A 24,251-nucleotide genomic window follows, 5' to 3' on the forward strand; every position below is an offset into this window, starting at 1 on the left:
CTCTCTCTTCCTCTTCTGGGATTCCTATGATATGGATATTGTTGCGTTTGACCATATCGCTGAGCTCTCGAACTCTTCTTTCATGTTCCTGGATCAGTTTGTCTCTTTTTTTGTCAGCTTCTTGTTTTTCTATAATGGTGTCTTCTAAATCACTTATTCCCCCCTCTGTCTCTTCAATCCATGCATTGGAGGCGTCTAATTTATTATGTATCTCATTTATCGCTTTTTTAAATTCGTCATGCCTATTAATATTCTCCATTTTGTCTGTAGCCATAGTGTCTTTGATATCCCCTATGTTTTTTTCAAGCCCAGCTATTAATTTTATGATTATTATTCTAAAATCTTGTTCATTTATGCTGCTTATATCTGTTTTGAACAGTTCATTAGCTGTCAATTCTTCTTGGAATTTCTTTGGAGGAGAGCTTTTCCATTTCGTCATTTTAGATAGCTTTCTGGCTCTTGTTAGTTTTAATGGCCTGTTTGCTCTCTGCACCTATGAGCGCTGCTGCATCCAAGAAGACTCTTTGACTGTCCAGGGTCTATCCTTTCAGAGAATGTTTTTTGAATGGTATCTCTTGGTCTCTCTTGTTGAGATCTTGGTAATTTTGTTTTCCTACTCGTAGTGATATTTGGGCCTCTCCACCATGTGTACTTTGGCTTGTTTCTTGAGGTAGCCCTACAGAGGAAAACAGATAGACAAACACATAGGGAGCAGGGGCACACAAACGCACAAACAAATGCGACTAACATGCAAACTGAGAGGGAAAGCGAAAAAGTTAAGAGAAAACACGGAGGAGGAGGGCGAATAATAGAAAATAAAAAAATATATAAAAAGGTCAAAAGGAAGAAAATAAAAGGAAAAAAGAAGAATACCGATGGACAAAGAACGGTTTATAGCATATCGCCGGATTTCCCAGCTACAATTAAATAGCCGGGTGTGTGCAGTGCTGGTTGAAGAGCATAGAGACAGAGAGGGAAGACAGGGCGGGGATGAGGCGAAATTGGAAATAGAATGAACAAGCAGAAGGGATAAGAAGCTTTTTTCAGAGAGTTAAAGGATAGAGTATGGTTGGTTAGGTGAGAGAAGGATGCTGGTGTTATCTAGAGAAACTGTATAGTCTAATTACTCCTGAGAAAAAGAGATGAAAAGGTCGGGAGGTGTAGAATTTACATCTGCAGAATGGACTAAATGTGATTGTTTAAGCAAGCCGGTGACCAGAGTTAATCAGGTAAGTGTTCTGGGGAAAAAAAGAAAAAGAAAAAGAAAAAAAAAAGAAGAAGAAAAGAAAAGAAAAAGGAAAAGGGGAGGAGGGCAGCTCTCAAGGAGGGATGGGCGTGGTGTGATCCAATGAGTCAGGCGGGAGTTCTGCCTTGGCGGTTGTAGGGAGGAGAGTGGCGGTGCTCCACCTCCCTTTTATGGGCATGTAAACTCCCAGGGCCAGGGGCTCAGCCAAAGTTTGTTGCGCTTTTCAACCCAGGCCAGTCCCAGCCTCCAAATCCCAGTCCAAGTGCCCCGCTGAAATTGCCACAGGCAATCCCCTGGCTACCTCCTCAGGGCAATTCCAAGCCTCCTGCCTGGCTCTGGGGGTGGAGCCAGAAGCCGCTGATCCCTTCTCCTCCCGGTCCGGCAGGGGGCCTGGGCGGGGTGGGGGGTCTTGTCTGCCTGGCATGCTGAGCCTGCTGGAGTGAGGAAATCGGGGTCCCTCTGTGTCTCTTCACCCAAAACATGAATTCGCGGGCAAATCTCCCAGTTTTTAGCTCTTTGCCTTCCCTCTAGAGCTCCAGCCAGCCAGGAACGCGGATGCCTGGTGCCTGTGTGCGGCTCCTCCAGGGGCCCAAGCCCGCCGGGAGGGCAATGGCGGCAGGCGCGCAGCTTCTCCCAGCCAGCCAGGAGCCAGCTCAAAGAGGCAGTTCGTGAGCGCAGCCCCTCTGGGGCGAGCTGGAGCGTGGGGGCCTGGTGTGAAGGTATTTTGTGCGCAAGGTCTTTCTGTGCCCCGAGCGGAGGTTTTCCCCCAAGTGGAGGTTTTCCTGTTTTGGACTCTCTTTTTCCCCTCTCACTCCCGGCAGAGGGGGATTGCCCCGTCCCTCCAGTCTCCGATCCAGGCCCAATTTTATCTTCCCCAGTTCGCACTCACGTTAGAAGGCTTTCTCAGTGGATTCTGCATCCTTTTTCTCCCAATCTCTTGGGTTTCGTACAGTTTCCTACAGCTTCAGATCTTTTCCCTGTGAGGCATGGGTGCGAGTGCAAGTATGGAGCTTCCTACTTCTCTGCCATCTTGCTCCTCCTCTCCAATCACAACTTTCTTATTTATATCTTCTTTTCCAAAGCCATGTGACTTAAAAAAAATATATGCTTTTCTAGAACCTGTAAACATTTTAATGAATATCACTTAATTCAGAGTGGGTAAAACATATCATGAGAACATTTGTCACTTTTGGCAGAAAAGATGCATAGACCCCAAGGACCTATGACTGGGAGGGCCATACTGGGAGGTATGTAAGTGAAGAAGATGGCATTATTTGTAATTTGTGGCTTTAAAAGCAAGGCAAAAGAAGAGTGCCTACGTGGCTCAGTCAGTTAAGCTTCCGACCTCAGCTCAGGTCATGATCTCACAGTTTTTGAGTTCAAGCCCCACGTTGGGGTCTGCACTGACAGCTCAGGGCCTGGAGCATGATTCAGATTCAGGGCCCCCCTCTCTCTTTGCCCCTCCTGCACTCATGCTCACTGTCTCTCTGTCTCTCAAAAATAAATAAACCTTATTTTTTTAAAAGCAAAGTAAAAGAGGACTATTTGTGGTTAAGTGAGATTTTTAAGATCTTAGAATATGTGAAATCTTCATTTCAGACTTTTTAAAATGCTTATTTATATTTTGAGAGGGACAGAGTGTGAGCAGGGAAGGGACAGAGAGAGAGGGAAACAGAGGATCCTAATAAGGCTCTGCACTGACAGCACAGAGCCTAACGGAGGGCTCGAACTCATGAACCAAGATCATGACCTGAGGTGAAGTCCAACTCTTAACCAACTGCATCACCCAGGCATCCCCATTTCAGGCTTCTAAAGACAAAAGGATATCTCTCCTGTCTGAGTTAAAATTTTCAGGAGGTAAAACTAACTTCCCAGGAAGATGGAACAAAATAACTTCTCAAGGAAAATATGTACCCCTTCTTCCTTCCTAAGGAAAATATTTTGCTTTATGGAAATGATAAAGGAATGGTGTTTATTCCCAGAGTAAAGGTACAGAGGATATAGGAAATATGTAAAGTGGTGGAGGTCTTAGTTCCTTGTGCCAACAGCTTCCCACCCATCCACTACATCCAGGTGGCTTCAGAAGCAATTGGACAGCAAGTTCCTTTGAGTGACCACCCCAAAATACTCTGCCATCTTTCACTATTATTAGGGATTAAAGGCCAGAACTAAACCCCATTCCTCTCAGGCAGAAAAGTGGGACACGGTTGTGGCATGTGGATTTATTCACTCAGGTTATTCCCAGTATCTTTCTGTCTCTGGAATACTCCTCCACTCAGCCATCCACGTTAGAGATGAAAATTCTCTTCATTTAAATCCCTTCAGAGAAGGTGCCTCCACCACTTTCCTGGTTTAAGATATTTCCTCTCTTTTCTATAAACATAACTCCTGAGCAGCTGTAGTCAGAACTCATGGTCCTTTTTTCCCATGCCTGCCTATAGAATTGGTTTTCTCAAGCTCCTGTGCACCAATCACTCCCCTCCCCTTTCAGTCCTGGAAACAGAAAGTCAAATGAGGTGGTCATCCTCTATCCCCAAGTACCAAATACTTCTCTAAGAGAATGAGAAGCATTTCAGAGAAATGAAAGAGAGAAATGAAAGCATTTCAGGCTTTCCTGAGCTTTTTCAGTGCTACCTGTTTAGGTATAGAGAGAAGATGGCAGCTCATAAAAGAAACCTTGCTAAATCTCCATCAGAATCCAATGCAGGTAAAGCAAGGCAATATGCCACTTCCTTAAGGGACAAAGGAAACTGGATGCCCTGGTCATCTAAAGTAATTGCTGCCACCACTGTCCTGACAATAATAATCCCCAAATCAGTGACAGCCCTTTTCATCTGAATGCTCTCAAAGCACTTAGCCACCAGTTTTCCTCCTTAAGCCCACTTGGATGATGTTAGCTCATGGGTATGAGCCCTTGCTACAGACAGCCAGGGTCAGAGGGTTACAAAGAGAATCTAAGAAGCCAAATGTTGCATCAGCTTCCTACCTGTGGGAAAATAAACCTTCTTGGTCCAAGTCTGGGTGTCAACTCCAGGGGAATGAAAAGAGGCTAACTCCTCCCCCAGCTGTCTATAAGAAGAGTTACGTAGAATTAATCCAACATAGGGTCCATCTACCCCAAATACCAGACAGAACTCTTTATACCACAAGAACTTGTGGGAGGCATGGGAGAGTGAGCATGGACAAGGGTAATTTTGGAGCTCAGAAGCAGAAATGAGGGAAACATCTTTTAAAGGAGTACCTGAAGAAATACTGCCTGGATCAAGTGAGAGCCTGAGGATGATAGGTCTGGGAAACTGAAGTCTTAAGAGTAGCACTGGATGGCAAACTAGGGAAGGGCTGGTCTTCATTTTCCTGGATATCAAAAGAAGCAACATCAGTCTTTCTGCAGAATTAGCCTATGTACAAAGCCTGAATTCATACCCATAGTGTGTACATCAGAATGTGATTTCTATTTATCTCCAAGCCTACTCTCTCTTCCACAGTAGAGCCTCCATAACACCATGCCAAGAGCTATGTGGATCAAGTAAATAAAAACATTCCAACCTACCTCTCAAGATCCACAGAGATCACTACACTGGAATGAAGCCAAAATTGTTGAATAGCTTTCTGATATTGACCACAAATCTTCCCATTAGAAAAATGGGCAACAAACTAATTCCATGGGCCAGCTGGCTGGGTCATTAGACAATCTCAGAAAATCCTATACTCTACTCACTCCTTTTTGCTACCACGCTTACCACACAAAGGCTTAAAGGGCCTTTTCCTGGTGGTATATGTATCTTGTATAGAATCAAATCTATACCAGAAATATACTTTAAAATAATGGCATTTTGTGACAGTTTGAAAATGAATAAATGCAAACCATGAGAGACTCTTGAATGCTGACAAAAACGGAGGACTGATGGATGTGGGGGGGAGGGGGGATGGGCATGGAGGAGGACACTCGTGGGGATGAGCACTGAGTGTTATGTGGAAACTAATTTGACAATAAACTATTTGTAAAAAAAAAAAAATGAATAAATGAACAAGACTGTATACCTGTCTGGCTTGCTTTCAGCGACCCAAAGCCAAATCACCACTGATTGACCTGGTGGCAACTGCTGGAATTTCAGGTACAGGTGCCTTCCAGAAAACTTCCTGTCGTATGCTATTTTTAAAAATATTTTAATGTTTATTTATTTTTGAGGGAGAGAGAGACAGAGTGTGAGTGGGGTAGGGGCAGAGAGAAAAGGAGACACAGAATCTGAAGCAGGCTCTAGGCTCTGAGCTGTCAGCACAGAGCCTGACATGGGGCTCTAACCCATGAACCATGAGATCATGACCTGATCTGAAGTCAGACACTTAACTGACTGAGCCACCCAGGTGCCCCAAAACAAAGCAGTGAGAGTCCTCTAGGCACAATTCTGGACTATGGAGCAGAGAGTATGGTTCCTCTTGAAGCAGAAGTACAGCCTTTACCCTTGTCCAGGATACCACTTGCAGAGAAGCTGGTCCCAATGGGGTGGGGGAAGGCTGAAGAGTTGAGGGCTACAACTTCAACTAGAGGAACTTATGACAACCTATGTGAGACCTTCTCAACAGTCTGAGGTGTCCCTCATCACAACCAAGGAAGTCAGGCCTTTGTGAGAAGGCGAACCATTACTCTTGAGCTAACAACCAAAATGTGTTATCATAATAGGAAAGAGGTCAGGAAGCGATTTGTGACTGTAAAAGCTCCAGGGTCCGGTCTCAGATTCTTCTTTTTTTTTTTTTTTTTTTTTTTTTTTTGGGGGTTTTTTTTGTTTTTTTTTTTTTTTTACAAATAGTTTATTGTCAAATTAGTTTCCACATAACACTCAGTGCTCATCCCCAAAGTGCCCTCAGATTCTTCTTACCCACTCCCAAGCCTAGGCTTCCTTCTTCCTTTCCCTCTTTAATTTACTTTTCTTTCCTCTTCTTTTATCTTTCTTTTCTTTTCTTCTCTCTCTATCTCTCCCCCCACCCCAAGACTTTCCTAATGCAACCACTGATAGGAAAGAGACAAATTAATGTTACTAACTTGTACCAAGAGGAGTGGGGCAGGAAGGTAGACAAAGGAAGACCCTAGTAATAAAAGAATTGCCTGATGCTGCTGGGATACTGGAAGACTGCCTGCTTCTCACAACCTTGGTTGTCTTCAGCCTTGGAAAGGAGGGTCAGGAATGATGGCAGGAGTATAGGGGGTTGTCTCTAAAGTGATTCAGGGATATCTTTGCCCCCCTTGCAAAAAACCCAAAAGCCCTGACAAGCTCTTTCAAGGAGTACAGAGCCAAAATACACTGAGACTGAGATTGGAGGTGAAAGGGAGTCTCTGTAACAGCAAGTTGCTTCTCTCTTTGCATATGTCTGTCTCCATCTCTTCCCCAGCTTCTCATATCTTGGGGCATTCACTATTTCAGAGGCCTCTATCCTGATCTCTCACCAAGTGTCTAGCAAGATCACTTAACCCCTGTTTTGCTCGCCAACTCCTTCCCTGGAGAAGAGGGGGCATGGTCCATCCTGAGGAAAAGGGAAGATAGTGGCCTCCCCTCTGCCCAAGGCAGGGGAGAGGTTGCAAAGTTGGACCAAAGAAGGAACCAATTCTAAGGCTGAGTTGACAAACATGCTTCCTGGTAGCAAGATCGTTCTTCTCATTTTGTTATTAGTGCCCTTCAAGCAGGAAATTGAATTAACTCATAATCATAGTATGATAAATACATGACTATGACCATAAAGGCCTTTCCTAACCTTCATATCTAATGAAAACTCCCTGTTTTTCTTTATCACTAGACCCAGTTTCTTTCCTTCAGGTGTTCATCACACTCTGTAAACATTTGAGCATTTGTTTTCTTGATTATTGTTTATTTCCCAATAGAAAAAGCTTTATATTTAAATAAGAGGAAGAATGAATGATGAATAAATATATATGAGAATAAATATACTTCTGGGATAAAAGTTTACTTGTAACATGATCTATTCTTCAGAGTATCATGTCCAGACCTACATTAACACTAATATCCTTAATCAATACTCATAATGCTCCTACTTCTATGTCTCTACTCATGGTCTCTTCCCTTGCAACTGTATATCACACATGAAAGTTATTTAAAAAATTTTTAGCTCTATGTTAACCACTGTGAAGAGAATATAAAAATACATAGGGCACAGACTCTCCACTCCAGAAGCTTATAGTTGAGTGAGGGAGAAAGGGAAGTTACAGGGTAACTACAACTGAAGACAGTGTGTGGAGAGACAGCTATGGTAAGAGTGACAGAAAGGAGTAGAGGAGGTTAAAGGAAATAAATTGCTTCTGACACAGATTATCCACAAAGGTGAGGGCAGGAGGTAATATTTAAACTAGACCATGATAACTGTGTAGGATTTCAGTAGTCACAGATTGGGAGTACGGAATTCCAAAGAAAAGATATAACTGCTGTCAAGTTTTTCTTGACGTTGGGCATCATTTGATAGTGAACATCTGTTCTTCATGAGAGAGTGAAATGCAAGGGTCAGTGGAATTCAAGGAATTCAAGGTAAAACTGCAGAAGCTGGAGGTTTTGAATACAGAAGCTGGGAGCCAGGACCTGGGTCTCTGGTCAGGTTCCATTTATCCCTACTTCTCCTGCACCCAGTCTTATGGAAGGGATGTAGGGTTCAAATGGGACAAAGTACCCACTATGTCTCCATCTATATGTCTCTCATTCCCTCTCTCCCCCCACTGTGTTCTTTATTAACAATGAAAGATTCCTTAATTTCATTACTGAGAAGAGCGCAAAGCACAGAAGAGCATACACTACACAGATTAAGTCAGGTAATTTGCATTCTTGCAGCAGAGGAGAAACTTCTCCTCCATTCATCTCCATAGTCAGTTTTCCTCCATCTTCTCACACTATATGTCAATAAAAAATCTATATTTCCTCCTCTTTGGACAAGAGATGCTATTAAGTGTCAGATGTAAAGTTTGTCATTAAATCCCTCATAAAAAGTCTCCCAAATACTGGCATTGGAAGATGGGGGAGGAGGTTCCTTTGCTGCATCTGCCTTCACACCACGTGCAGGTCATCCTGCCTCCTGCTTCCAGGAGATTTGCTGCAGGTTTTGTAAAGAAGTAGCAGAGACACTCAGCTCCTCTTACCACCCTTGCTTCTGTCAAAGCCCATTGCTTTTTGTGAAGTTAGTTCCACAAATGACCAGCTTCTCACAATCTCAAATCTAGAGTCAATGATTGGTAAAATTTTTAATTCTCCTCTTTCTGGGATGGCTCAAATAGGACAGTCCCACTTGGAAGCACAGAAGTAAATAGAATGTCTTCTCTTAGTACCTTCCATGAGGGGGTTGTAGGAGAGTAGTGGTGGTTACATTGGTGGTGTACATATAAGGGTAGCTGTGTATTAGGCAGAATTAAAAAGACAGTAGGGGATTGTATTGTAAATACTGTTCTCTCTCTGTGGAAACCTCTTCAGATTATAGTAGGTTTATAGGAGCTCCAAAACACCCAATACCTTAATCATAAACTTCCAGAAAGAAAACTTATTGAAGTTCCTTTGAAAGGTGATGAAAATAAATATTAGTGTTTTGTACAAACACAACTAAGACCAGGGAAGGAAGGTAGCCATTTCCTTATAGTTGGTTAAACATTTTGAAGATTTGTGTACACACACACACACACACACACACACACACACACACCATACTCCAAAAGTCTAACAAATATGTTTATTTTTATAGACCTACTGTTATAAATGTACGCCACACCTTGGTGCATATTTCCACTTAGATTCAAACACATATGTCCATATAGTAGGCACATACACATGACTTTCATGAGGTGCCTTATGAATATGACATACCTAGACTCTCCCCCTTTCCAGACTCCTGACTACAGCCTGGGGCAGGATGAAAGTAAATGAGAGAATGTCTGAGTATAAGCTTGCATGTGTTGCTATGTGTGTCTCTCTGACTACATGCTACAAAACATTGGTTTTTATTCACTATTTGGAATTATGTACTGTCTTTAAATTACCTCTATCCCATAATGTTTCAATGATTCTTGGTCCATTACTGAGCTGCTACTCCACAAAGGGTACAGCTCAGGGGTTAGCAGCATGAACTTTTCTCAAACTTTTTACAAATCCTAGCTTCACTACTCACTTTGCACAATTTATTTAACCTCTCTGAGCCTTGGTTTCAATTTTTGTAGAGTGGGCATAACAATACTCACCTCATAGAACTTATATATTAAATAAGTATTATGGAAAGTATTTGGAACAAAGTATCAGACATCATACTCAGCAAACAGTAGTTATTGTTTTCATCATCATATTGTGGGCATTGAGATATAAAGAAATAATACAAAAAAGAGATGTTCTTTTCCATTATGAGGTTTTAAAATTTTATCAGTGACACAAGATAAATACATGTAGAGAGGAATGAGATAGAAACCTAAAATTATTATTTGAGCCCTAACATGCAACTTATCCTCTAAATCCAAGCCATGTTTAAAAAAAATTTTTAGCAGATTTCAATGCTCTAATAAGATTGTGTTTTTCCTTCTGTCACTCATTAACCCCATACCTCACTACCTTGCATCCATCACACATACATCCTAGCCTTTCACTTCAGGAACTGATGGGAGAATTCTAGGGATAATAAGGATTTTGAGTTTCAATTTTGTACATTTCCCTGTTTCTGTGCAGGAGCTCATCTGAGGCATTGCAAACACATGTGACACAGCCATATGCATAGCCAGAGAACCTGCACCCTATCATCTCTCCTGGTCACCCTCTAATTTCAGAAAATTCTCACGTTCAATCTCAATGTGTTTGTCTTCAGGATTAGCCTCTCTTTATCGCCTATTCGGTTTGGGGATGAAGTACACAAAACCTCAAGAGCTGAAGACAATTCTCAAATGCCCACGTGGTAACATTGCCGCAATTGCCAATCGGTTCAGGTGTCTAGAATTTTAGGTCTCACATATTTTGTTATTAATCCATTAAAATTTATCAGAATATCCCTTTATTTCATTTAAAAAAGTAATGTTTATTTTTGAAGGAAAGAGAGATAGAGTGTGAGTGGGGGCAGGGCAGAGAGAGAAGGAGACATAGAATCCAAAATGAGCTCCAGGCTTTGAGGTGTCAGCACAAAGCCTGACACAGGGCTTGAACTCATAAACCATGAAATCATGAACTGAGCTGAAGTCGGATGCTTAACTGACTGAACCACCCAGGTGGCCCTCAAAAAAATATCCCTTGAAAAGCATTAATTTGGTCCATACCAGATTTAAAATTTTATGCAGTCATCTGGCTTCTCCTTAAGGTTTTGAAATATGACAGTATCCTAATTTCCAGGACAGATAGTTAAGAACTCCTATTTCAATTCTCCAACCTCCAAGGTCTCCTGAATTAGTATAATCACGTTATACACATTTGATTAAGGAACAGTTCAACCCCGAGGTGGAGCATGCATAATATGATCTCCCCAGTCACTTTCAGGCCATGATGTGAAGTAGGGGTAACACAATTCACAGCTGTCCTGACCCATCCAGTGTTTTCCCCAGGGAAGGCCCTTCGGACCAGGCAGACTCCAGTGTGGGTACTTTCCTAAAGTGGTCAGAGTGCCAAACACTGGCAGAGTGACTGGTGTGTGAAGCCTGGGGACAAGAGGGCATCCAGGCCCCACACTTCTCCCTCTTCCTCAAATTCAATTTCTCCAGGCCAGGCTCCCAGTTCTAAAGTTTTCAGACCTTCCATAGTGCTCATCTGAGGCCAGACACTCCTCATCAATCATCTAAAGTCAGTGCTTCTCACACCTGAAAGAGTATACAAGTCAATTTGGAACCTGTTAAAAATATAAAATCTGATTCAGTATGTCTGAGTTGGGGTCTGAGAGTCTCCATTTCTACAAGCCTCGAGGTAACACCATATTACTGGTCCATGGACTACACTTTGAAGAGTAGGATATAGATGACGGTAGCAGGTGCTACAACTGTCTTCTAGGAAGAATCTATCTGTCCACATCCTTTTGTCTGTCTATCCTCCAAATGGCAATGAGAATCATATCTTGTCCTTTCCTGATTCAAGATTCTCGCTCCATGGCACAGTACACAATACAAACGTGGCTCATAAATTCCCTTCAAATGTGAAAACACATATCCCTCATGAGAGTCTCATTTTTTCATGAATCTTAAAGGCCTGTGTAGCCTAGAATTACTGTCCCATTTCTTTTCAAATTCATCTGTCCCTCTTTTATTACCCAAATTGTTCCATAGGCATTGTTCCCCAGGAAGTGTCTCTTGACCAATACCTCTTTTTCAGTTTCTACTCATACCTTCCCTTCCAGAGTAATGATGCCTAAGTCACTATCTAGTTACTAATTGCTCCTATTTCAGTCTATCTGTCTCCTTATTTAGAGTGTAAATTCTCTAGCCCTAAATAACCTTAATGCTCTCACAAGGTTTTTGCACCAGCTTCTCAAAAATGGATTTAAAGGAGTTGGTAAGTATGTGAGGAGTCCTACACATTTCCCTGGAATCACATACTCCCTGTAGGGAACATGAGAAATTCTGCAAATAAGAAAGTAGTTTCTTATCTATCTTTCCCAGGGCAAGCCCCATCCACAAATAAAATAGAAAACCACTGGCCCTTGCAGGCCAACCTTAGAACTCCGACTGCTTCAACAAAGATACCTGTTGTGCCCATGCTGCAGCCAGTTCCTTCTTCAGGGATTCCTTGGAATCAGGTAAAACATATTCTGCCTTCTAACAATTTCATTGCTTCTGGTCCCTCCCCATGTCCCATGGAAATATAGAGCAGGACCAGTGCAGGTTTATGCCAGGCATTCTCCTTTCCCAGTGTTGTATCGTACCTATTGCTCTTTGAATGAACAACATTGTTCTTACTGTTGGGTCTAGAGAAGGGGAGGATCTAATCCTTTCCCTGAATGATTCCACTGTGATTGAACAGACAGAACAATCACCATAACTCAGGCATAACAGCAGAAATCCAAAACTACAAGTGTCTGAATATAGTTCTGGATGCTGGGTACAGATATAGATACAGTCTAGATATAGTACTGGGTGAAGAAAAATGCTATTTGTTAAGGAAATCTCCCAGAAGATAATTTTAAAGAAGTAGAACATGTTACCCTGGAAGGAAAGAGAATTTTCTGTGCCCAAAAAATATGTAAAGCTCAATTCAACATGAATTATTTTTTATGTTTAATTTTTAATTTATTGTCAGATTGGTTTCCATACAACACCCAGTGCTCATCCCAACAAGTGCCCTCCTCAATGCCCATCACCCACTATTCCCTCTCCCCGGCCCTCCATCAACCCTCAGTTTGTTCTCTGTATTTAAGAGTCTCTTATGCTTTGCCTCTCTCTCTCTCTCTCTGTAACCTTTTCTCCCTTTCCCTCCCCCATGGTCTTCTGTTAAGTTTCTCAAGATCCACACATGAGTGAAAACATATGGTATCTGTCTTTCTCTGACTGACTTATTTCACTTAGCATAATACCCTCCAATTCCATCCACATTGCTGCAAATGGCCAGATTTCATTCTTTCTCATTGCCATGTAATATCCTATTGTGTGTGTGTGTGTGTGTGTGTGTGTGTATATTCTCTCTCTCTCTCTCTCTCTATATATATATACCATATCTTCTTTATCCATTCATCAGTTGATGGAGATTTAGGCTCTTTCCACAATTTGGCTATTGTTGAAAGTGCTGCTATAAATATTGGGGTGGCCCTATGCATCAGCACTCCTGCATTACTTAGGTAAATTCCTAGCAGTGCTATTGTTGGGTCATAAGGTAGTTCTATTTTTAATGTTTTGAGGAACTTCCACACTGTTTTTCAGAGGGGCTGCACCAGTTTGCATTCCCACTAACTGTGTAAGAGGATTCTTGTTTCTCCACATCCTTGCCAGCATCTATAGTCTCCTCATTTGTTCCTTTTAGCCATTCTGACCAGTGTGAGGTGGTATCTCAGTGTGGCTCTGATTTGTATTTTCCTGATGATGAGTGACATTGAGCACCATTTCATGTGTCTGTTGGCCATCTGGATGTCTACTTTGGAAAAGTATCTATTCATGTCTTCTGCCCATTTCTTCACTGGATTATTTGTTTTTCAAGTGTGGAGTTTGGTGAGTTCTTTATTGATTTTGGATACTAGCCCTTTATCCGATATGTCATTTGCAACTATCTTTTTCCCATTCCATCAGTTGCCTATTACTTTATTGATTGTTTCCTTTGCAATGTAGACACTTTTTATCTTGACGAGGTCCCAGTAGTTCATTTTTGCTTTTAATTCCCTTGCTTTGGAGTGTGTTGAATAAGAAATTGCTGCAATTGAGGGTTGTTTCTTGATTTCTCCTCTACAGTTTTGATGGTTTCCTGTCTCACATTCAGGTCCTTCATCCATTTTTATTTTATTTTTGTGGATGGTGTAAGAAAGTGATGTAGTTTCATTCTTCTGCATGTTGCTGTCCTGTTCTCCCAGCACCATCTGTTAAAGAAGCTGTCTTTTTTCCATTGGATACTCTTCCCTGCTTTGTCAAATATTAGTTGGCCAGGGGCGCCTGGGTGGCTCAGTGGGTTAAGCTTCCGACTTCAGCTCAAGTCATGATCTCGTGGTCCGTGGGTTCGAGCCCCGTGTCGGGCTCTGTGCTGACAGTTAACTCAGAGCCTGGAGCCTGCTTCTGATTCTGTGTCTCCCTCTCTCTTTGACCCTCCCCTGCTCATGTTGCCTCTCTCTCTCTCTCTTAGAAATAAATAAAACCATGAGAGACTCTTGAATGCTGACAAAAACTGAGGACTGATGGATGTGGGGGGAGGGGAGATGGGCATGGAGGAGGGCACTTGTGGGGATGAGCACTGAGTGTTATGTGGAAACTAATTTGACAATAAACTATTTGTAAAAAAAATAAAATAAATAAAAAAAAAAGAATATGCCCATCACCACAAAAAAAAATAAATAAAATAAATAAATAAACATTAGGGGGAAAAAGTTTAAAAAAAAGAAAGAAAGAAAACATTAAAAAAATATTAATTGGCCATACATTTGTGGGTCCAATTCTGACTTCTCTATCCTATTCCATTGGTCTATGCGTCTGTTTTTGTGCCATACCATACTGTCTTGATGATTACAGCTTTGTAGTAGAGGCTAGAGTCTAGGATTGTAATGCCTCCCGTTTCGGTTTTCTCCTTCAATATTACTTTGGCTATTCGGGGTCTTTTGTGGTTCCATACAAATTTTAGGATAGTTTGCTCTAGTTATGAGAAGAATGCTGGTGCAATTTTGATTCAGATTGCATTGAATGTGTAGATTGTTTTGGGTAGTACTGACATTTTAACTATATTTATTCTTCCAATCCATGAGCATGGAATGTTATTCCATTTCTTTGTGTCTTCTTTAATTTCTTTCATAAGCTTTCTATTGTTTTCAGCATGCAGTTTTTACATCTTTGGTTAGGTTCATTTGTAGGTACTTTATGGTTCTTGGTGCAATTGTAAATGGGATCAGTTTCTTCATTTCTCTTTCTGTTGCTTCATTTTAACATGAATTATTAAATGCTCCTTATGTTCCTGTCCTCTAGGTGGATGCTTAGGGCAATGATAAGATACACTCCTTACCAAAGATTTATTTCCTAGAAAGAAAATAAAGAAAACAAAGTCACACAATAACTGTGGTATTTTTTTTTATTTCAGCTTTATTGAGGTTTAATTAACATATAAAATTGTAAGATATTTAACGTGTAAATTGCGATGATTTGATATACATTTACATTGTGAAATGATTCCTTATGATTTCCCCACTGTGAAAGGAATAATAATGGTATATTAATGTAAATTTTTCATTAAATGAAGGTAAGTGTTCAAAGGGTGCCTTTGTTTCCTTCATTTCATCTTTACATACGGAAGGGCTTTAGTGGGAGCTTTGTTTTTCAAAGTGTGGTCCTTGGAGCAGCAGCATCAACATCACCTAGAACTTGTTAGAAGCACAAGTTCTGAGCCCCAACCAGGACTCTTGAATTCCAAACACTGAAAGCAAGGCTTAGCTATCTGTGTTTTCGTGAGGCCACCAGGTGAGGGGACACTTGTTAAAGTTTGAGCACTACTGAGCACAGTAATATTCTTGACCTCTCTCCACATTGTCTCTCACTGTGACTTTGATCAGTTAAAGAGATAGCAGTGAGCATGCTCAGCTCAACCCTTTCCACTATTTTATTTGCTTCTTTTTTTATGCAGAACCAACTTGCTCATAGGACACATATTTCCCAACTTGCTCATACACAAGAAAATCTAATAAATGTAAGCTCTCCCTCTACATTGAGAGGCAGGGGTTGCTCAGCATTACTTGTGACAAAGAGTATGTCATTCTGTCTGAAGGATGCAGGGCTAGCATGCCAATTAGGCTACAGACCTAAAACTGATGGTTTGTCTATGTCTTGATTATCAATTGGTTCCAAACATAGGAGGGGGTAAGTTTTATTTTTTTTTCTTGGACCTCTATAGCTGTAATAATGGACTGTAGTGAAAAGTGGTCAGGATCGCATGCAGTAGAGAGACCTAGTAGAGAGAACAGGACAGAAGAAGCAGAGGAAATCTGAGAATTGTTTAAGAAAATGGAACTTTAGAAATGATCAGTTATGACGTGTTGTTTTACAGATAAATAAGCAGAATATTAAAGGAAAGGAGGGGCTCGCTCAAGATCACATTGCTAGTTAGTGGTGGAAACAAGACCAGAACCCAGGACACTTTCTCAGCTGTGCAGTTTCTGAGCAGATGGACCAAAGCAGACAATAGTAGAGAAGTCTTTAAGACCAAGAATGCAGATATGGCCAAGTAAAAGAACCAACCCCAGGGATTTTCAGCATGGGCAGTGAGTTCAAGAGCATAGTGCTTTATGGTCAGAGGAAATCCTCTGTTTTCAATCCATCCTCACACAGGCAAAGCTCAAGCTACCTGCCCAGTGTGTACTGAACACTGCTTCGTTTTCCTGTGCTTTTACTAGTGTTACTCTCTCTGCCTAGAATCTCTCTCTGCTTCCCATGTGTAGAAAATCTTCTTTGCGTTTGGAGAGAGACAACTCAAATGGCATGCCTCTACAAAATTTTCTCTGATTTCATCAATCAACTCTCACTACTATGTCACCCATAAATGATCATCCTCTGCTCTGAATTCCCATGACATATTTTTTGCCTATTACTTATGACAATACTTTTTACTTTGTGTTACAGCTATGCTTTACCCCTTGTTAGAATATAAGCTCCTTAAAGGCAGTGATAATATTTCATATTTTTTGGTCTTATTTTATTTTATTTTTTATTGAAGTAAAATTAACATACAGTGTTGTTATATTTTTCTCACATAAACAATATAATGACTCAACAATCCTATACATATTCCAAGGCTTATGAAGATAAATGTGTTCTTAATTCCCTTTATCTATTTCACCTATCCACTACCCATCTCCTCTTTGACAACCAACAGTTTGTTCCTTGTATTTAAGAATCTATGGTAGTTGGGGCACCTGGGTAGCTCAGTAGTTTGAGCATCCAACTTTTGATTTTGGCTTCAATCATGACCTAGCAGCCGGGGATCTAGCCCGGTATGGGGCTACATGCTGAGTGTGGAGGGTGCTTGAGATTCTCTCTCTCCCTTTCTCTCTTCCCCTCTGCCACTCATGTTCTCTCTCTCTCTCTTGCTCTCACTCTTTAACAAATAAGTAAACATTTATTAAAAAAGATTCTCTTTCTCTCTTCCTCACTGGCACTTGCACTCTCTCTAAAATAAAAAAATAAAAAGAATCTAAGGTGCTTTTTTCCCCACTTGTTTCTTTTTCTTTTTTTTTTCCCCACTTGTTTCTTTTCCTTTTTCTTTTTTTGTTGTTTGTTTTATTTTACTTTTTAAAACAGTTTATTGTCAAGTTGGTTTCTATATAACACCCAGTGCTCATTCCCACAAGTTCCCTCCTCCATGCCCATCACCCCCCTTCCCCTTCCCTCCCACCCCCATCAGCCCTTGGTTTGTTAAGCATTCAAGAGTCTCTCATGGTTTGCCTCCTTCCCGCTCCCCCACTATTTTTCTCCTTCTTCTCCCCCATGGTCCTCCGTTAAGTTCCTCCTAATCCTCCTAAACGTGCAAACATATGATAGCTGTCCTCTGCCTGAGTTATTTCGCTCAGCATAACACCCTCAAGGTCCATCCATGTTGCTACACATGGCCAGATTTCATTGTTTCTCATTGCCATGTAGTATTCCATGGTATAGATAAACCACATCTTCTTGATCCATTCGTCCGTTGAGGACACTTAGGCTTTTTCCATGTTTCGGTTATTGTTGAGAGTGCTGCTATGAAAATTGGGGTACATGTGCTCCTATGCATCAGCATTTCTGTATCCCTTGGGTAAAATCCTAGCAGTGCTATCGCTGGGTCATAGGGGAGTTCTATTGTTAATTTTTTGAGGAACCTCCACACTCTTTTCCAGAGGGGCTGTACCAGTTTACATTCCCACCAACAGTGTAGGAGGGTGCCTGTTTCTCCACATTCTTGCCAGCATCTGGAGTCCTCTGATTTGCTCATTTTAGCCACTCTGACTGGCGTGAGGTGGTATCTCAGTGTGGTTTTGATTTGATTTCCCTAATGAGGAGGCACACTGAGCATCGTTTCAAGTGTCTGTTGGCCATCTGGATGTCCTCTTTGGAGAAGTGTCTGTTCAGATCTTCTGCCCATTTCTTCACTGGGTTGTTTGTTTTTTGGGAGTGAAGTTTGGAGAGTTCCTTATAGATTTTGGATACTAACCCTTTATCTGATATGTCATTTGCAACTATCTTTTCCCATTCAGTCAGTTGCCTATTCGTTTTATGGATTGTTTCCTTTGCTGTGCAGAAGCTTTTAATCTTGATGAGGTCCTAAGAGTTCATTTTTGCTCTTGATCCCCTTGCCTTTAGGGATGTGTCAAGTAAGAAATGGCTGCGGTGGAGGTCAAGGAGGTTGTTTCCTGCTTTCTCCTCTGGGGTTTTGATGGTTTCCTGTCTCACGTTAATGTCCTTTATCCATTTTGAGTTTATTTTTGTGTATGGTGTGAGAAAATGATCTAGTTTCATTCTTCTGCATGTTGCTATCCAGTTCTCCCAGCACCATCTGTTAAAGACGCTGTCTTTTTTCCATTGGATTCTCTTTCCTTCTTTGTCAAAGATTAGTTGACTGTATACTTTTGGGTCCAATTCTGAGTTCTCTATTCTATTTCATTGGTCTATGTGTCTGTTTTTGTGCCAATACCATACTGTCTTGATGATGACAGCTTTATAGTCATCTCTATAGCTTTATAGAGGCTAAAGCCTGGGATGGTGATGCCTCGTGTTTTGGTGTTCTTCTCCAATATTACTTTGGCTATTCGTGGTCTTTTGTGGTTCCATACAAATTTTAGGATAGTTTGTTCTAGTTTTGAGAAGAATGCTTGTGCAATTTTGATTGCATTGAATGTGTAGGTTGTTTTGGGTAGTACTGACATTTTAATTATATTTATTCTTCCAATCCATGAGCATGGAATGTTTTTCCATTTCTTTGTGTCTTCTTCAATTTCCTTCATAAGTTTTCTATAGTTTTTATCATACACATCTCTTATATCTTTGATTAGGAGTACTGATCCATAAATTCAGCAAAGTTGCAGGATACAAAATCAACGTACAGAAATTGGTTGCATTTTTATACACTAACAATGAAGTAAATAAAACTTTTCCACAGCAAAGGAAACCATCAAGAAAACAAAAAGGTAAACTACCTAATGGGAGAAGATATTGCAAATGATATACCTAATAAGGGATTAATATGAAAAACAAATAAAGACCTTACATAAATCATTCCAAAAAAATGAATAAACCACTACAAAACGGGCAGAGGACCTGAATCAACATTTCTCCAAAGAAGACATACCAGATGGGCGACAGACACATGAAAAGATGCTTAGCATCACTAATCATCAGGGAAATGTAAATTAGAAAATAATGAGGTATCACTTTACACTTATCATAATGCCTAAAATTAAAAGGCAAGAAATAAGTACTGGTGAGAATGTAAGGAAAAAGGAATCCTCATGTTTAGTGGGACGGAATGGAAATTGGTGCAGCCACTATGGAAATCACTATGGAAGTTCTTCAAAAAATTAAAAATAGAACTACTATATGAGCCAGCATTTCACTACTGGATATTAACTGAAAGAAAACAAAATTTTTTCTAGCTCTTTTTAAAAAGTTTTTTAGTTATTTATTCTGAAAGAGACTGCACAAGTGAGGAAGGGGCAGACAGAGAGATAAGGAGAATCCTAAGCAGACTCTGTGTTGTCAGTGCAGAGCCTGACGTCAGACTTGAACTGTGAGATCATGACTTGAGCTGAAATCAAGAGTCAGACATTCAACTGACTGAGCCACCCAGGTGCCAATTTCCTAGCTCTTTTAATAAGAAAAATTTTGAAGCCAGTAAGCAGTTACAGACACAATTAAAATGTAGACAAAATTTTAAAAAGGAGAAAAAGGAATGACATATTCTTTCCTACACGGTAAAGACAAAGCACTGTTAGTGTTCCTCCATTAATATCCCATGTGTGGCCTAGTTTTCCATGCACTCAAGAGTACTCTGCATTATTGTACAGGAAGACCAGACTGCATTCTGGTGTGATTATGTCAACCAAATGTGTACTGGCACTGCCAAGTTTAAGATCTACAGTTTTGGTCTTAACTTAGGTGGGGTTAGTGACCAGACTGTGCTGAATCCCATAGCTGAAGTAGATAGCAAACCCAATCAGCATCCAGACACCAAACAGGGCCCAGGTGAGAGCTGTCATCTGCATCATAAGGTAAACATTCACAAAGATGCTCAGTAGTGGGAGGAGAGGCAGAGCAGGAACCTTAAAGGGAAGGGGACTGGAGCTCTGTGGCTGTCTCCAGATGACCCCAGTGAGCCCAGTGATGAACACCAGGAGCAGCACAACCACGGAAATCCACACTGGGTCCCCAGAAAGCAGAACTGGTGACTGCACCAGCACCAGGCACAGAAGGATGAGCAGCAGAACAAGCAGTGAGGAGCAAACATAGACAACCCTGCCAGAGAGCAGAGTGGGGGTGGAACAGAGTGGAAAAAGTAGTCCCTGAAGAGTTAGCTTCTCTGCTGCAGCTTCTCTATTCTCCTTCACCTCTACTTCATTTCCCCCATTCTGCATCTCAGGTTGATACCTGACAATGAGAACACCAAAAGTCATCAGGAAAAAAATTATCAGGATATCAACTGATAGGAAGCCCAGAAAATCAGTGACTCCAAAGAAGAATGCTATGATTGTTGCAATAATGCTAAAGATCACAGTGGCCATGATAGGAGCATATGTGCTAGTTTCTATCCTGGCAAGAACAGGGAACAAGAGGCCATCACGTACCATTGCATTTATCACCCGTTTTATGGGGAGCATAAAGTAAACGATGTATTCAAAACTAATACACAGCAATCCAAAAGCTACAACATAGTAGGCAGGGACCCAGCCAATATGGAGAAATACCTCAGGCAAGGTGTTCCCAGGTTGAAGCTGGTAGTAAGGCACCATAAGAGTAAGTGCTGCAGAGACACCAAAATATAAGAAAAAGCATATGAACGGTGTAATTATTATGCCCATTGGGATGGAACGCTGCGGATTCTGGGCTTCTTCAACTCTAGTAATAATAATGGTGAAACCCACAAATGCATAGATACAGGTGGCTGCTCCATGGAGAATCCCTTTGAAGCCAAAAGGCACAAATCCTCCAGACCCCAGAAGACCCAACGTAGAGGTGTCATTGAGTCCAGCCTTTATGTAGTCCTCTTCTGTGAGCCTCCAGTTGTGCAGGTCTCCCTTAATGAAGCCAGAGATGATGACCAAGCTGGGAACCAAAATTTTCACCAACGTGAACACTTTGGTAACCAGGGGAATCTGCCTAATGTTCCGAGTCAGCAATGCCATGAAAAACAACACAAGGCATACAACAAAGAAGCCTAGGATTTCTACAAACATACGGGAAACATTTTGTGAGATGCTGTCATACAGTATCTGAGAGATCTGGTTTCCAAGAAAACTGTCAAAAACGAAGATCCAGACTTGTATCAGAATGCTTACATAGGCAACATTTACGAGGATGAGGTTCCAACCAGTTATGAAAGCCCCGAGTTCACCTACGGTAACATAGCTGTAGCGATATGAAGAACCAGAATGTGGAACTCGGGTACTAATCTCTGCATAGCTCAGCCCAGCCAATGCTGAAGTTAGACAAGCCACCAAAAAGCAGATCACAATGGATGGGCCTGCTTTATTTCTAGCCACCTCGCCAAACAGGATATATACACTTATATCCACTGTGTAGTTCACACCCAGGACCACTAAATCCAGTGTGGTCAGGCTTCTGGCAGTCTCAGCCACAGGTTGTTCCAGTGTACATCTGCGTACCAGCTTTTGACCAAATCTGCGAAGTGCTTGACAAAACATTCTAGCTAGAATGGAAATAGTTTCTAGGATCAGATAGCTGCAGCAAGTGAAGGGAGCCTTAAGTCTCAGGTAGGTTCTGTGGTGCTGAGTTAAGCTGGGTTGGGGATGTTGCGATTGGTTGCTCAGACTTCAGTGATGCTGCTTCAGATTTCTTCAGTTAAGTGCTGTCCCTCCGGAATGCCTAAAACATGGTAAACAATACATAGTTAGTAAACAATGGTGTTTAACTAAGAAACCAAAGCTCAGAAGTCACATGCCACCTGTTATAGCCCATATATCACAGAAACTGACACAAAAAGACATCATAGAAAAGCCAACCCTGCTTTCCACCCAGAAAAAGTGCCAAATATCTCCCAACATTCTCCTTTTTTACATAATACATAACATAATCACATTTTGGTTCATCAAAGTCATGTAGCTTCAGGTACTAATAAAGCTGTAAAACACAAAGGGCATTAATTTATTGGTCAATAGGGGCGCCTGGGTGGCTCAGTCGGTTAAGCCTTTGACTTCTGCTCAGGTAATGATCTCACGGTTTGTGGGTTCCAGCCCAGCATCGGGATCTGTGCTGACAGCTAGCTCGGAGCCTAGAGCATGTTTTGGATTCTGTGTCTCCCTCTCTCTCTGACCCTCTCCTGCTCATGCTGTCTCTCTCTCTCTCAGAAATAAATAAAACATTTAAAAACTTTATTGGGCAAGGAATATTCCAAAGATAGTGAAGAAGTAGGGAGCTCCGTGCATTTCGCTCGCCCCCATCTCGCAAACAAAGAAGGCCTGAAGTCATAGGACACTGAGCCACAGGAGTTTGGGAAGAGAAAGAGACAGAATACACTGGGAAGAAAACCTCATAAGTGCATGAGTGTGAACTGGGGAAGATAAAAGCAGAACTGGACCCAGAGAAACGGAGGGAGGGGAAGGAACCTGGCTTGCGTGCAGCTGCGATGAGTGATTAACCTGCAAGCTGTGGTGAGCTGCCCCGAATCCAGGGGAAAGGAAAGAGAAACTGAGATTGCTCATAGAACCATCCCTGGACAAGAGAAAAACCCTCAGCTTGGAAAGAGAGTGTTTTTTAGTTCTGGCTGTGGTGCTGACTTTGAACTAGGTGCCCTGGTCTCAGAAGGTGCCAGAAAAATCTGCACTGCAGAGCTCCCAGCACCATCCTTAGCAGCAGCGACCAGTGATGCGGGGACAACGCTGAAGGTGCTCGGCCTAGGCACAGACTCTGCGGACCTGAAGTTGCTAGGTTCCCGCATGCACTCAGGTTGTATCGCTGCTTGACCCCGGCAGATTTGAGGCTGCAACACTTCCCCCACCCCCTACTCAACCCCTGACAGCAGGGAAGCAGTTACCTGCAGGACTGTTTAGAGTGGTATAAACAAAGCCCGTGGACTGGGACCTGGAAACGAGGCGGGGTGTGGGGCATAGAACTCAGCCCACCTTGGCTACCTCCTCAGCATGGTGAGATTGGACACAAAGAAGTGATTTGTAACACTAGGTTGATAAGGGACTGGGGCTACCCCATTCTTCTCACCACAACCACCAAGGCAAGGCCTCAGAGAGAAGGACACAGGGGAGGCAAGACCTGCCTACACCAAACCACGCCCATCCCCTCCAGAGAGCTGTTTTGCTGTAGTTGTTTTTACATGAGCCTGGGTTTTATTGGTTTTGTCTGTGTGTTTGTGTACCTTTGTTCCCTCGCTGGTTGTCTGTTTTCTTTTTCCAGGGCTTCCTCAAGTCAGAAGCCAAACTACACATGGTGGAGAGTCCCAAATACCACTATGAGTAGGGAAACAAAATAACCAAACATTCAGCAAGAGAAACCAAGAGATACCATTCAAAGAACACTTCCTGAACAGACAGGCCCTGAACAAAGAGTCCTCTCCAATATAGCAGAACGCACAGAGGCAGAGTGTATGACAAGCTTTAAAAATTAACAAGAGATAGAAAGCTAACCAAAATGATGAAACAGAAAAACTCTCCTCCAAAGAAATTCCAGGAAGAACTGACAGCTAAAGAACTGCTCAAAACAGATATAAGCAACATAACTGAACAGGAATTTAGAACAATAATCATAAAATTAATCGCAGGGCTTGAAAAAGCATGGAGGACATCAGAGAAACTATGGCTACAAACATTATGGAGCTTAAAAATAGTTATGATGAATTTTAAAATGTGACAAATGAGATACATAATAAACTGGAGGCATCCAATGCACAGACTGAAGAGGCAGAAAGGAGAATAAGTGATTTAGAAGACACTATTATAGAAAAAGAAGAAACTGAGAACAAGAGAGACAAACTGATCCAGGAACATGAAAGGAGAGTTCGAGAGCTCAGTGATACAATCAAACGGAACAATATCCATATCATAGGAATCCCAGAAGAGGAAGAGAGAGGGAAAGGTGCTGAAGGAGTCCTAGAACAAATTATAGCAGGGAACTTCCCCAACCTGGGGAGGGAAGTAGATGTTGAAATTCAGGAGGCACAGAGAACTCCCCTCAAAC

The 24,251-nt window shown here is 41.7% G+C and overlaps 1 pseudogene; it reads right to left on the minus strand.

The window, feature by feature from the left end:
* Positions 1 to 19,981: 19,981 nt before the first annotated feature.
* On the minus strand, positions 19,982 to 21,748 carry LOC144238542 (cationic amino acid transporter 3 pseudogene; annotated as a pseudogene).
* Between the last annotated feature and the right edge of the window lie 2,503 nt (positions 21,749 to 24,251).

This window comes from Crocuta crocuta, unplaced genomic scaffold (genome assembly GCF_008692635.1).
Source record: "Crocuta crocuta isolate KB4526 unplaced genomic scaffold, BGI_CrCroc_1.0 scaffold680, whole genome shotgun sequence".
Classification (NCBI taxonomy): domain Eukaryota; kingdom Metazoa; phylum Chordata; class Mammalia; order Carnivora; family Hyaenidae; genus Crocuta; species Crocuta crocuta.